Raw genomic sequence first — 13,284 nt, forward strand, 5'->3', positions numbered from 1 at the left:
TGTAAAATACAATGGTCATAACAGCCTCAAGCAGTTTATTCCTGGCAAATCGATTAGGTTCGGCAGCAAATTATGAGCTCATTTTGGATCAAGTGGGGACTGCTTCAATTTCATCCTATATTGTGTTAAGGACCAGACAAGTATCAAGAGGGATGATCTACTTCTTGGTTCAAGTGAGCATGTTGGGCTGTTTTAAAGACCAGAATAGTTAGTAGCGGCGATTAATAATAAGAAGTAGGGCCTATATGTTTCTTTGTACAAGTTGCTTATGTCGCACCGACACAGATAGGTCTTATGACGACGATGGGATAGGAGAGAGCTAGGAATGGGAAAGAAGCGGCTGTGGCCTTAATTAAGGTACAGCCTCAACATTTGCCACGTGTGGAAATGGGAAAACACGGAAGCCATCTTCAGGGCTGCCGACAGTGGAATTTGAACCCACTATCTACCGAATGCAAGCTCACAGCTACGCGCCCCTAACTGCACGACCAACTCGCCCGATAGTTAGTAGTAGTAGTAGCAGTAGATTGTCTGCTGTGATTAACTATGTGTAAGTTCCTATTCTGTTGTGGCCTAGCTGAGAACAAATGGCCCATTTACGTCGCAAAATGAGGGTCGCTGAATGAGTTTGTTATGTTACATTCAATAACATGTATTCGAAACCATTTTACGAATTGATACTGAGAGTGAGCAATTTCCTTCATTCACTAATTACCAGAAACGCACATTTCTTACATAGATTGCTAAGAAAAACTCGTTTTTATAAGTTCAACTGACAATGTATCACACATACTCAACACGTAAGAAAATTACTGAAGAATAAAAAGCGCTCGTTTCGTGGAGAGCTATGTACAACAGTCAACTGCGGTTATCACGCACTGCCATTAGCTTCGTCAGAATTGACTGTTCAGTAAAGCTGACACGATGGTAGTAAAAAGTCCCTTACAATCAATACATTCATTACTGTATATGAACAACAATGTGAATAAATTGAAGAAACATATGTATGTTAATAATGCAGGGGTAATAGGTCAAATGGATGTAGGCATATCGCCTTGAATATCATGCGACATGAGCTTCATTTCGAGCATTTCCAATGATAAACATATTGTTACGAATAAAAAACCCGGCTGTCTGATTACTATAATTTATTTCATGATGACCCAATAAATGCACACACACACACACACACACACACACACACACACACACACACATACATTACTAAAAGTCTCCGTTCTTTTCACACAGCAGGCACTACCGGCTCGCTGTTGAGAGCCACTATCCTATTCGCAGGCTCGCCTTTCTTTCACTTCTGCAAGTCCCGTCAGCCCACAGAGCAACTGCGTGCAGACAGTTATATTTGAACACAGAGCTATTCACCACGCGACAGACGATGCCTTTTCCTTGGTGCGACTCCAGAGACAGTCCCAGTAATTCGCACAGTCAAACACAGTGAACAACTATACAACAACAGTTCAACAGTGCTGAACAGCAGGACAATACTCCTCACAAGAACGACCGTTAACACTGTTCCAATTGCACGCACAGCAGCTGTTCCAGTCGCAGACTCTACGACGGAACTCATTCCACAGAAGTACACACACACACACACACACACACACACACACACACACACACACACACACACACACACATACAGTACTATAAAGCAGCACACGATCTTCCGTTTCGTACGCTTTCATCCATCCAGCTCCTCCCTCGACACTCCGATATAACAACAAACACTCCTCGTTCAGACTCCGATGGGACACCAGCGACAGCCAACACTTCTGTCACCTTAAGTCCAGCCACCGAACCCCATCGCACCACGTCCGACCGAGTCCAACACTGACTGTCCGCGGCTAGCCTCCTTTATATAGCTTGGATGATGTGTACCGGAATATTCGCGATGTGGCTAGTGACGAAACAATCTCGTTTCATCTCCCAGAGACTCCAGCCGAAGAGAGCAATACACGGCTGGAAGCCCCGAGATACATGGTAGTATAACTGCGGGGATGTGGACAGCCCTGATTACTGGCGGAGCACATGCTGTAGTTAAGCGTGCGCCCAACCACTGACTAACATCTTGAACCGTTCAGGGGTGTTCAACTGCTGCTAATACACTGCTCTAACACGACGTATTCCAGGTTCAAATTCGGAACTATCCAGTTAAAACTCGTAGCTAGTAATGAAATGGCGTATGGCTTTTAGTGCCGGGAGTGTCCGAGGACATGTTCGGCTCGTCAGGTGCAGGTCTTTTGAATTGACTCCCATAGGCAACCTGCGCGTCGTGATGAGGATGAAATGATGATGAAGACAACACATACACCCAGCCCCCTTGCCGGCGAAATTAACCAATGATGGTTAAAGTTCCCGGCCCTGCCGGGAATCGAACCCGGGACCCCTGTGGCCAAAGGCCAGCACGCTAACCATTTAGCCATGGAGCCGGACTCGTAGCTAGTATTTTGTAAGTAAGCTTCCCGTTGGACGTAGTTGATTATAGCAAAATTTCAAGGTATGTTTCGATATGCGCTCATTGTTAGTTCCCTTGTTAGAAAATTACAATGAACGTAGTAAGAGACAGAACTTAGCAAAATTGAATTCCACTTCCTCTTCGGAACCTTTTCAATGACTTTTAGCTAGGTGTTTATTTTGAGACGTGGTAAGCAGAGAATAGAGTGATTAAAGGCAGCACACCTGCAAATATGCATATCCAGCATTTATATTATGTGATTTCTTGTGTACTGTACAGAAAATTATCTCAATAAAGTTTGAATGTTCTAGAGAATGCTATGAAATAACTGGTTTATGAAAATGTGACATGGAAAATTCAGAATTTTATGGCTATGGTTGAGTGGTCAGCGTCTCGGCACTCGGTCCTCGGGGCCCCGTGTTCCATTCCCGACAAAGTAGAGGATTTTAATCGTGAATGGTTCATTCCCATGGCTCTGGGACTGGGTGCCTATACTGTCCCCAATATTCCAGCAGCAAAATTTGTACCCTTACCGCAACGAAGTGAGTGATAGCCATGGTTTCTACGTGTCGCAGTTCCATTTAACACCGTCTAAATGGTTGCACCAGTGTCTGATGTTTAGAATTGTTTGCAGCTCGTCTTGTGGTCTCAAAATTATTTCTACAATCAAATACAAGCTTCAAAATCGATGGGCATTATAATTCTCGCAGCTAGACTGGTTAAGAATACACATGAACTTTACTGTACCATACTGAAGGAATGTATGTTTTCATGACATTCACCCACTCCTAGGGTGTGATGTATTTAAGGTTCATTTTCCTTTACACACGCGAGTAGGAAAATGAACTCAACGAAAATTGTTCTGATGGAATGCATATCAATATGTGGCTGGGCGGGAAATAATGGATAGGAAGAACATTGTCACATTCGCCGTTTTGGCAAATCAGGGACGATATCTATACACACATACATTTCGGGAAATCAAGTACATTTTCAGTTTTGTAACTAGCTAACGGTAAAGGGTTAAATTATCCCTTAGACCATGATGGTGAAAAATATTACTGCTCCATTCTATCGGCATAAATTGAACACATATATAAAGCATATACTGTGAATAATTCTTGAATGTGGGGATCTTAATCCTATAATATCTAACGTCGAAATGTGGCAATACGTCAGCGACGTTAAACAGAATAACTCTTGGCTCTCACGCAGGGCTTACAGTGCTCTCATGTGTCAATAACCCGTTGAAAAATATCCATGGTAAAGAAATGATGTATCGCTTTTGTGTAACGGGCACAGAGAACAGCAAAAAGCCATCAGTTACAGCGTTAGTCCCAGCAGTAACTCTCAACGCTCGCCCTACTCTGAAAAATGAATTCAAGTTTAATTAATTTCTAATAAAAATGAGCTAGTCCCATCACATGAACAAGCTGCAAGGAACAGAGATTAGGCCTTTGATTAATCCGTACATTTCATTCCTCCTTAGAAAGGAAATATCCTAAATATGTACTCACATCAATGACTCATATCACTAACGCATATCTAGCTACATTTTTCGTCCGATGTAATAACTCGACGCAAGTAATTAATTAGCTAAAGTTTAATATAATCATGGGAGTTCCAAATTAATAGAGGAAAAATTTGACAAAAATGTAATTTAATATAAATGCTGTATATTGGAGTTTAACTTTCCTGAATCGTTTAAGGTTATCAGGAAGTGAGTTAATTTGGGTTTAACTATAAAAATAAGTTGATTCTTCTTCGTGAATAAGGCTTCAGATTACTTATCTCTAAACAAAATATATACTAAAATGTACAAATAAATGAATGTTTTATATATTTGACTTGTTAAGTTAATAATAACTATTATTATAGTTATATTAGTAATAATAATAATAATAATAATAATAATAATAATAATAATAATAATAATAATAATAATTTCCTCTGGTAGTTACTAGCCTAGAAGCATTGGAAAGCGAACCCTCCGACGAGAGTGGATGGCGTCTGTCGTGTATGGGAAACTGCGTGTCAGTGTGATGGAAGAAGACGTGTTTGATGTGTGAGTTACAGGAAAGTCGGTGACAGCACAAATACACAGCCTCCGAGCAGAGTGAATTAATTATTCACGATCAAATTCTCAGGGTCCAACTGGGAATCAAACCCGGGACCAAGAAGCCCAAAGGCCAAGACTCTGACCAGTCAACCACGAAGCAGGACGGTATCAAACTTATAGTTTACGTCACTGTCGACATCGCAATCATAACCACAGGACAGTCAGTTTTACGTGGAATCCGAACCAGAAGTATGTAAATATTCATTTTAAAATCTCTCATGCCTTGGCCGGGATCTGAGCCATGGTCGCTTTATCGAGAAGCTAGTGACTATGACACTCGAATATCACGCCACCCCCCCCCCCACCCCTTTACTGATTTTGTTTACATGCTGGGCCGTGTGTTTCTTTTTCTTTGTGATCAATAATGGCGAAATATCACTTTGTAATTTAGAAGATATTCTGTGTGGCTTTGTCATTTGGTGACATGTCTACTGATTTTTCCACTCAGATGCACTATATTCCAATCACAGTAGACTGTTGTTCCGCACTTGTGCAAAAAGTTCCAGCAACGGTATAGGCCTAAGGCCTTAACTACAAGCTTCTGGTGTGGGTGGTTACATCCGACGGATGACAGCATCTTTGTATCGTTACTATTGAGTAACTAACGCTATTTCTAAGTGTAACTAGGGAACACATAAATTAACTCTATCCAGTGCAACATATTTTTAAACTTCATCTTTGTGACTGGTTATGGGGAATCTCTGCAGTATTGTAAGATTGCGACCGATGGTAGATGTGATTTTGTTGTTGATGAGTTGGCTGTATTTATTAGGAATATAAGTGATTGTGGGAATTATGTTGACTCAGATGAATACTTCATTCCTAAGGTGAAGAGGAAGATGAAGACCAAAGCAGTGATAATGTCGTTACTAGCCGCCCGCGTGTTGAAAAAAATGAAATGGCGTATGGCTTTTAGCGCCGGGAGTGTCCGAGGACAAGTTCGGCTCGCCAGATGCAGGTCTTTTGATTTGACTCCCGTAGGCGACCTGCGCGTCGTGATGAGGATGAAATGATGATGAAGACGACACATACACCCAGCCCCCGTGCCAGCGAATTAAACCAATTTACGTTAAAATGCCCGACCCTGCCGGGAATCGAACCCGGGACCCCTGTGACCAAAGGCCAGCACGCTAACCATTTAGCCATGGAGCCGGACACCGCGTGTTGATACAGTAGAATAATAAGGACGGCAACTATCTTAAGTGTCTACGTTCAACATAGAATATCTCCTAAACTACTTATCATTACTGTCTCATATTTATTTTGCATACGCCTTTCGACACACAAATTGGAGATAACTTGAGATATTTCATAATTTCATACCGGAGTTGAATTTCGATATTTTTCTCTCAACTTGTGAAATGCCGTAATGTTAACAAGATGATTTAGTATTTTTTAATAGTAAGAAATATCTCCGTACATACTGTAAGCCTATATCGGTAGTAAATTAATACTTTTATTATTATAGGTTGGAATTTTCAGGTCAGAATATTGATAATTATGCAATATAAGAAGCGCGTATAAGTGCCGGAATGAGTTAATAGCCAGATACAGCCAAATATTAAATATTTTGAATGAGCACCACCAAGATTCCATCCAATCACAGAGCATGTGTACAGGTAGTTCATGTCTCGTTTTACAATAGTTTCAAAACTGACGTAACTTAATGATTGGTAGGCCTACAATATAAATATGCCTATTGATATCTCCACCAGTACTCATGTCAGTAAAAGCTTATCTGCTGTATACATATCGACGGCTTACTTCTAAAACCTCGTATCTCCCAATGCACTTCCTATCCATTTTCTTCCTTAAGACTGGTCACGCCTCCCAGCCACATATGGGTGTACAGTCCATCAGAACAATTTTCGTAGTGTTCATTTTCCTATGCTTATGTGTGAAGGAAAATGAACCTTAAATACTTTAAACTGTAGGAGTGCTTAAATTCGCCATGAAAACAACATCCCTACAATACGGTATGGTAAGGTTCATTTTCCTTTACACGTTATTATAGGAAAATGATCACTACGAAAATTGTTCTGATGGACTACATATACACATGTGACTGGGAGGTGTGACCAGTCTTAAGAAATATAATGGGTAGGAAGAGCATTGTCGCATACGAGGTTTTAGAAGTAAGCCAACGATATGTGTACGTTAGTACTATCTCTCATATACCTCCAAACTGCTGTAACATAGTTTCGAAATGATAGAATTAAGAAAATATAGTCCTTATAACCTGGTTTGATTTCTGATCATTTACTAGTGTAGGAGTATTCCATGAATAATAGGAAATAGCCATTCACCGGAGGTTGAAGGATAAAGGACGTTTACCACCATATTTCTTGTATCAGCTGTTATATTTCGAGATACTGAACCATGTAACTGAAGTGATCCCTGTGTATTCTGAGAGGAATATTCACCTGAGAAGATCACATGACGTCAAGAAGGGCGAAACTTCATGTTTGTGACTGTTCATGGGGAACCCATGCAGTATTGTAAGATGGCGAATGGTGGTAGACTTGATTTTGATGTTTATGAGTTGGTTGTATTTGTTTAAGAATATAAACGATTATGGGAATTATGTTGACTCAGATGAATACTTCATTCCTAAGGTGAAGAGGAAGATGAAGAACAAAACAGTGATAATGACGTTAGTAGGCGACTGAGCGTTTATAGAATGATAATGACGGAAACGGAAGTACCGAACGTAATATGAGCGTATGAACGTAATATGAAGAAAACTTTGCATTCCTAGACCATTAATTCCAATGATTAATTGAAAATGTGTAATTTGATGGTCTTGAAATGGCCATTCAGACGATTACATGCAAATTGCTGTAAATCAGTTAGGCATTCAAGGTACATTCCGAGGAGCTTGGCCTGGCACAAGCAGGGTTATAGGTTTCCAAATTCACTGACAATTTCAAGTGACGGAACTCGTGGGGAGGAAGGACGAAACAATTGAAGTGTTAATAAAATAGTGTTTGTCAGACGAACCATAAGTGACACTACCTCCCTCAGTGTGTACATGAGTAAAATACTTAACACACCAGATGTTGTTATACTTATTGAAGGGCTGCTTTATGAACGTGACTTGAGTGCGAAGCAGGAGGTTGGTAAATTAACAACGCACAGAATATGACAACACAGCTTCTGACAGACATGTTGAGGTGGGGCCACCAGCCTTGTGTGTCTACGTGCTCAAAATCGTAGCTAAAACATCCAGTGTCGAGAACGTTCAATATATCATCGTTACAACTGCTAAAACCGCTACCTGCAAGAATACATATTCCCTTTTACTATTTCGTTATGTCTTAAGGTGAATGATAGCAGAGTGGCATAGTCACTGGCTTCTCACGAAAGCGGCCATGGTTCGAATCCCTGCCAATGCATGTAGAATTGATGAAATGAAAAGCTGTTCCTATATTTCGGATTCTACATAAATCTAGAGATCCTGTGGCTAACATCACGATATCAGTAGCCACGCGAAAAGCTTGCCTGCTTTTGTTCATTGTATTTTAGCTGAAATAAATACACTTCCATAATATCCAAGATATTAACTAATATTAACATTCGGAGTCCACCTCTGTGGTGTAGTGTTTGGTGTGCTTAGCTGCCATCCCTGGAAGCGCGGGCTCGATTCCCGGCTCTGTCACAAAATTGTAAAAGTTGCACGAGTGCTGGAACGGGGTCCACTCAGCCACAGGAGGTCAACTGAGTAGTTGGGGGGGGGGGGGGAGTGGTCGATTCCCACACCAGCAACCCTCGAAGTGGTTGTCCGTGGTTTCCCACTTATCCTCCAGGCAAATGCCGTGATGGTACCTAATTTAAGGCCACGGCCGCTTCGTTCCCTCTTCCATGCCTATCCCTTCCAATCTTCCCATCCCCCACAAGGCGTGGGAACCTTCTCTGAGCCCGTGGGAGAAGAAAGAAAGAAAAAAAGAAAGAAGATTAACATTCGAAAGATAGAGCTTATGTCTATGCCCGTTTCCTTAGCTGAGTGCTGAGCAGAGTGGCCTTCGGTAGATTGTTACGAGATCGATTCCTGGCCGGGCCTGGAATTTTAGCTGCGTCTGGTTATTTCGGTTCTTTCGTTTGTCTATATAGGCATATTGATTTACAAACAGCATATCACACTTCAAACCACCACAGACAGATGCAATAGTGAATACATTCCTCCACATTGGGTTGGCGTCAGGAGATGCATACGTCTGAAACTGGAATTCAAGAAAAGTAGTTGAAGGAGAATACGTGAAATACTTCGCCATCGCTTTCCTCATCAAGTGCTATTACAGCAAGACTGACCCCATGATTAACACCTTTTATAGTATCCAGATGGTGATTATGATGATAATGATGATGATGATTGTTGCTGTTGTTGTTTTAAGGGACTTAACATCTAGGTCATCGGCCACTGACTTTTACGTCCCATGAACCACTTTTATTGCTTTCTGGAGATGCCGAGGTGCCAGAACTTTGTCCCACAGAAGTAAATCTACCGACACGAGGCTGACGTATTTCAGCACCTTCAAATACCTGCAGCAAGCTGAGGGAAGGTAAGGTAGTGAAGTTTTACAACCATAACTTATCTGGTGGGACTCTCCGCTGTGCGTGGTCTCACTTCGATTCTTATTTTCGAACGACGGTGTGAGTGAAGGGAGTACTGCATTCCTGTAAAAGTTCGACACCCTGTTTTTGGCGGGTCTTAACGTCTCATGACTACTGGTCACCAAAAATATGGGTTGCGCAACATAATTTTGGTTAAGAACGGTGTAAGGGCTCCTTTGGGGACACTTGGGTCACAGACCTCGTATATATAAAAAAGAATGCACCATTTGAATCAGGATGAAAACTGGGAGTTAGAGAGTTGGTTTTTGTTTTCATTTTACCTGTCGTGATACACTCGAACACGACCTGTTATTACTGGATGGCATTTTACGTATGCCCTGCATACGAAACTAGGAAGGTTTGCAAGAACCCTCACAATCCGTGCCAAAAACCATCCTGGCGAGATTGCACACGAGATTAGTAAATAGGAGGCGTTTGAATAAGAAATTCGAGAGTGTAATAACGCTAAAATATCTACATTTTGTACTCCTAAGAATTGACCAAATTTTTTGTTACATACAGCAAACAAAACATTTGTACTTCTAAAAATTGAATTTCCTAAACTGTCGCGGTAATTATGCACTTGTACTGTATTTAATTGACAGAACAAATAGCCTCCACGTTTAACGCGCTCACAACATGCTCTTGGAATGGCTCGTAAGTTTTTATAAGTCATTTTCTTTCCCATTGTATGTACGTGAATGATAAAGCGATGTTAAAGAAAAAAGGATTGACAAGAATAAAGAATAGAATAACATGTAAAGTTCAGGACGCAGCAGCAAATACCGGTACTATGAATTCGCAGATTTAGAAGAAGCCAACAAAAACCTTTTTATCATCGTATGTCCATACGACTGCATACAATATCGGAACATGGACGAAAGCAGAGATAAAGTACACAATTATTAAGAATATGAAATAGTGAATCTAGAATAAAAAATATTCCACTACAGCCTTTTTCTCCTAGCCAGTGTTTGCCGTGTCCCACAATTCCTAAATAATGAGTTGAAGTCACGAACGAGAAAATCCAAAACCATTTGGATGATAAAGGTATTAGTGTAAATCGTTTTTTTCTTTTTTTGCTATTTGCTTTACGTCGCACCGACACAGATAGGTCTTACGGCGACGATAGGACAGGAAAGGCCTCGGAATGGGAGGGAAGCGGCTGTGGCCTTAATTAAGGTACAGCCCCAGCATTTCCCTGGTGTGAAAATTGGAAACCACGGAAAACCATCTTCAGGGCTGCCGACAGTGGGATCGTTCTTTTGTTTACCCTCACAGTGATATTGTTGATAAGGTTATGGCTCTCCTCCAGACGAAGAGAACCTGATGAAGTTTACACAGCGATGTATGGTACAGCACTAAACGTACGACAAGAAGTACGAAAAAACTGAAGACAACCATCATGAGTTTATGTAGACTATATTGAAAGACCATCAAAAAAATTTCACTGCGTTACTTAATATCCTCGCACTCATAGAGAAAATGTTAACTTTATGGTAATATAAGAGTGACTGATTACATCACACTTTTCTGCCTCTGGCAAAGGCTCCCGGTCAAGTAGAATGTCGTTTGTCATTCTTGAGACCTCCTGTGCATGAATGATCTACACCAAAGCACTGCCCTCTGTCAGTTATACAACGAAGAAAAAACTTGATAAAGCAACACTGACCTGAGTGACAGTAGAGGCGATGTTTGCCCCACTGGAACTGGCTAGCTCAATGCCATTCTTTCCCTGAATACATAGCATACAAGTAGAACGAGACTTCCATTAGCCCTCGCTGAAAAACGTTATCTCCGCCACGGGGTAAACTACCTTTGACAAACATTACTTCGCCATATACCCTATAAACGAACGTGTAAGAAAGAATGCAAGTTTTAAATGTACAATTAGTTTTACGTCGCACCGACACAGATAGGTCTTATGGCGACGATGGGATAGGAAAGGGCTAGGAGTGGGAAAAAACAGCTGTGGTGTGAATTAAGGTACAGCCCCGAATTTGCCTGGTGTGAAAATGGGAAAACACAGAAAATCACCTTCAGGGCTGACGACTATCTCTCCCACTATCTCCCGAATGCGATCTGACAGCTGCGTGTCTCTAACCGCACGGCTACTCGCTCGGTGTAGCTTTAAGTAAGATGCAGCGATTGTGATATAATAATAATAATAATAATAATAATAATAATAATAATAATAATAATAATAAAGTTATTGCCTTTAAGCCCATTTACTACATTGGTCTTCGGAGACGCCGAGATGCCGGAATTTTGTCCCGTAAGAGCTCTTTTGTGTGCAGGTAAATTTACCGACACGGGGCTGACGTATTTGAGCACCTTCAAATACCACCGGACTGAGTTAAGATACAACGAGCCACTCAGCCCGGCTACGATATTAAAATAAGCATTTCGAAAACTTAAGTAATGTCAGTTGGGAAGAAACCCAAGAAGACTGACTGTCATTTCTTTCTGAAACATTCTCCGATAGTATTCTATTCAAAGTCTTGTTGCAAATTCCCAAATCGAAGCTCCAAATAATCATCTATAGAATGATAAATACACAAAAAATTGCAGGTTAAGCGACAAATGTTTTCATTAATGAGTACACAGTGCTGGTAGCAGTGGTACCCCCTTTCCCAAAAAACGGAATAGCATAATCTCATAGTAAGACCGAAGCTACGTCATCTACGTACATGTTTGGAAAACTCTTGAATGAGTCGAACGTAAAGGACATTCACATCAGTAAATTCAGCACTAAGAAGGCCAGAAAATGAGCAAACCTCAGCGCCATGTGCATCTCCAGAAGAGAAGAAAATCCCGTTTCTAAATATTTCAAATTCATTGTCGGGAATCAAATCGACGTAATTCCGGGTAAACGAAATACAACTTTACTCAATAAAGTAGCCCTGTCATATTAACAGACTCCTAAAAATATATTATTCTCTTCTAATCCTTATGACCCAATTTACGTGATATCGAAAGAAATGCGAGACCTAGCGATAAAATGTTTCTGGAAGGTAAGAATAAATGAGAGTCAATCATTCTCAGACCTTTATGTCTGAAAAACCTCACTAAAACTTAATTACACTTAATTTTATATCCTGAAGAAGGTATTTCGTGTTAACGGACTGCAGAAACAAAATCCCTAGTCCTTGATTTGTTCCCTGATACTACCATAGGCGTCCACCGAGCAATAAACCACGGACATTATGTTGGATTACCGAGAGAGCTGGCTGTACAGTTTGGTTCACGTAGCTGTGGGCTTTCATTGGGGAGATGGTTGGTTCGAGCCGCGCTGTTGGCAGCTCTGAATATGGTTTTACGTGGCTTCCCATTTTCCAACAAAGTAAATGCTAGGAGTGTCCATTAATTAAGGATATGGCCGCTTCCATCCTAGTTATAGCCCTTTCCTACCCCATCGTCGCCATAAGATCTGCCTGTGTCGGTGCGACGTAAAAAATGGTGAAAAAATAAGAAGAAAATGTGGATTATTGATAATTAACACCCTGGAAAACGAATCCAACACTACTTACGTGTCATATCTTATGTATAAGATTGGAATCCAGGGGATAAAGTCACAGGCCAGAGACTGGTGCAGGTCAAGAAGCTGTTTCCCGAGAGTTGCGGACAAAACATTTTCTACTCGCAGGAGCGATTGTGGCAATGTTACGATAATCCCCCAGGAAGCATGGAGACGTGCGGATGCCTCTGCGGTTCCAGTTGTCACGTTCGCAGCAAGCAGGATTTCAGGATGGGTCAACAGGGAATCATAAAGTGTGGTAGACACAGAAATGCCCGGCGCAAACTACAGGCAGTACGTCAGTACACCACACGCTAGCTATTGCTCAATTTGCATGGGTGTCTTCTCGGCTACACCCTCTCTCTTGTCACGTAAGTGTGCTGACAACATCTCTGAACCAGTTATCAAGCATGCTCATCTTTCGGCGTTGCTGAGTTGCCAGGCTCGTCGGTGGGGATGGGGCCCTAGCTAGATAAATTATAATGCTGAAGACGGCACACACATCCAGCTCCTGAGCCACCGAAATCAAACAATTAAGGTGAAAATCTCCAACCCGACTAA

The 13,284-nt window shown here is 41.3% G+C and overlaps 1 protein-coding gene across 1 annotated transcript in view; it reads right to left on the reverse strand.

The window, feature by feature from the left end:
* LOC136864403 (MOXD1 homolog 2) overlaps positions 1 to 13,284 on the reverse strand; it is a 795,728-nt gene that overhangs the window by 280,946 nt on the left and 501,498 nt on the right. The window lies entirely within an intron of this gene.

The sequence above is a fragment of the Anabrus simplex genome, chromosome 2, assembly GCF_040414725.1.
Source record: "Anabrus simplex isolate iqAnaSimp1 chromosome 2, ASM4041472v1, whole genome shotgun sequence".
Classification (NCBI taxonomy): domain Eukaryota; kingdom Metazoa; phylum Arthropoda; class Insecta; order Orthoptera; family Tettigoniidae; genus Anabrus; species Anabrus simplex.